We start from the raw sequence: 2,681 nt of genomic DNA, 5'->3' as shown, positions 1-2,681 counted from the left end.
CTCAAGGTCAAAATTCAAGGCCCACACTCTAACCAGCTCTCTGTACAGTTAAATGAATTTTCTTTCTTTCATTTACAAGCTTCACAGGATGGATGAAGTGACTCCGTCACTATCTTTACAGTAATATAGAGCAGAAGACGTTTACACGTACGTACAGTTTAAGTGTGAATCTAAACCAGGAACCTCAAATCTGACTTTATTTTCTTGTCAAAATTAATCGTACGTAAACGGATGTCTCTTACAAAGTGCATAAAGTTGAACTTCGCTTTGCCTCAGCATCAGATGCTCCACCCACAGGATACAGAGCCTCTGATATCTTTTGTACACTTTTCTGGCCACAATCTTCAGAATCATGAAGGCTGCAACATGATTGGCTGTCTGCACTTTTGTGTAATCTAGTCACTGGATTAAAAAGATTTTGACAGAATCCCATCTCTAAAAGTTTTTAAAGAGTTTTCCATGAAGCACATCAGCACTTCAGATGTAAATTAGGATTCGTAGCTGTACTATCCATGTACTTCTTTAACTAAGCAGAGTTGCATCTAATTATAGGTTTGAGCTCAGGTTACTGTCTGTGTGAAGAGCATGTTCTCATGTTTGTATAGGTTTCCTCAGGGTTCTCAGGTTTCCTCCCAGCTCCCAAACCCATTCTTGTAGGTGGATTGTCTACACTAAATTGTCACTGAGTGTGAATGAGTGTGTGTGTGTGTGTGTGTGTGTGTTTGTGTTTGTGCATGGTGCCCTGAGATGAACTAGCGTCCTATCTAGGGTTTATCCCTGCCTTGCACACAGTATTCCTGGGATAAGCTGCGGATCCACTGTGACCCTGACCAGGACGAAGCACTTATCATAAGCTCGTTATAAGAATAACGCAATACTCTGCCATATTTAAATCCCCAAAGTACAAACTGAATGTGTGACTCACAAATGTCCCTTCATAAAATTATGACTTTTGTGTTGCTTTAATTTTAGGCAGGAAATTAACTCCATTTGAATCGACAAACTTTATAACAACATGTTTAAATCACTAGAAATACTTTATACAGCACTTCTTTTTTTTATGCATCAAAGTACACTTAATCTTAAATCCCTAAAACCCTTCCCCTTCAGGGACATTAGAAATCTAAGCACTTAAGTGGATTTTCATTCCCAATTTTTTTTTCTTTTTTGCAGCTGCATGTCTTTATTTCTGCAAATCCTCAATTGCACTGAGTCACACTGAGTGCTGGTGAAATCCACTTACACAAATCCCAGCAGACGCACTTTCCCATCACACACTATTACTGTTATTGTCCCACTTCTGCATAGCTCCTGTGTGTGCTCCTGCATTAAAGAGGTCCGGCTCAGCCTCTCCTCCTCCTCCCCCTCCTCCCCCTCCCCCTGCACAGAGTGTGACATCACACTAACAGTGGGCGACGTCACTGGGTGTCCCAAACTGACCAATGAGGAATAGGCGCAGTGGACTTGTAGCTCGGTTGCCATGTTGGTTGGATTTCCTAAATCAAAGTTGGCTTTCAATCATGTTCACCTGGGAAATGTAATAATAATAATAATAATAAACTGGCATGTATTTGAAATATATCAATATATAATGTAGTATATATTGATATATGTATATAATGTATATAATGTATATGTGTGTGTGTGTGTGTGTGCATATATATGTATATGTGTGTGTGTGTGTGTATTTATACGTGTACATATAAAGTCTAGAAGATTTTTTTATAGTGAACTACAGAATACATTAAAAAAAATAAAAATTAAAAAGATGTTTAATTTCATATGGTGTAACTGATGAGTACCTGAATGGAAAAAAAACAGAGCTCTATAAAAGCAAAAATGTCATAATATATTTCAATATTTGATAGGTATCATCTCTAAAGAGTCTGATTTTAATAAAAAAAAAATAATTAGCATATTTATATCATCCTTACAGGAGATGGTGACATTACATTTGCATAAGAATATTAAAATAAAAATATTGTTACTTTAAATGTTGGATATGAAGTGAAAATAAATTCTGTGTTGGTTTCTTTGCTTTAGTTTTGGGTTCGCACAGTGAATTAAAATGATTTAAAACATTCATTCATCTTCAGTACATGCTTTACGCTCAGGCTCGTGGTGGATCTGGAGCATATCTTGGGAATACTCTGGCTGGAATACGTGTTGGATGAAACACCAGTCCATTACACACCTTCATGTTTAGCATTGGGCTCTTTAGCATTGCCAAGAAATTTACCGCCATTTTCTTGGGAAGTGGGAGGAAACCGGAGAACCCAGAGGAAACCCATACAAACACAAGAAGAACACGAAACTCCGTAAAGACTCAGGATCGAACCAACGCTACTCACTGCAACGTTTTAAAATGTTTAGGGTTTATTGATAGAAGGATGGCACCAAAAATAAAAAATAAGCTTTAGTTAATTTTCACCAACACTTAAAAAAAAAAAAAAACCTTAAAATGTCCACTTCTGTAAATCACTCTGGATAAGAACTCCTACTGTGTGTGTGTGTGTGTGTTGTAAACATAAATTGTGCGTTACATGGTTATATGGATACCCAGTGATTAAAATTCATGCACTCATGTTACACGTGGAAAGATTTGGTGGATCTCAACAAGGCTTGGGTCGAATCTGGCAACCCTGACAAGTTGGACTGGTGTGTAGAGTAGTGTAGAATTT

This window comes from Pangasianodon hypophthalmus, chromosome 10, assembly GCF_027358585.1.
Source record: "Pangasianodon hypophthalmus isolate fPanHyp1 chromosome 10, fPanHyp1.pri, whole genome shotgun sequence".
Taxonomy (NCBI): Eukaryota; Metazoa; Chordata; class Actinopteri; order Siluriformes; family Pangasiidae; genus Pangasianodon; species Pangasianodon hypophthalmus.
The sequence above is the reverse complement of the archived record's forward strand: the minus strand, read 5'-3'. Positions refer to the sequence as shown.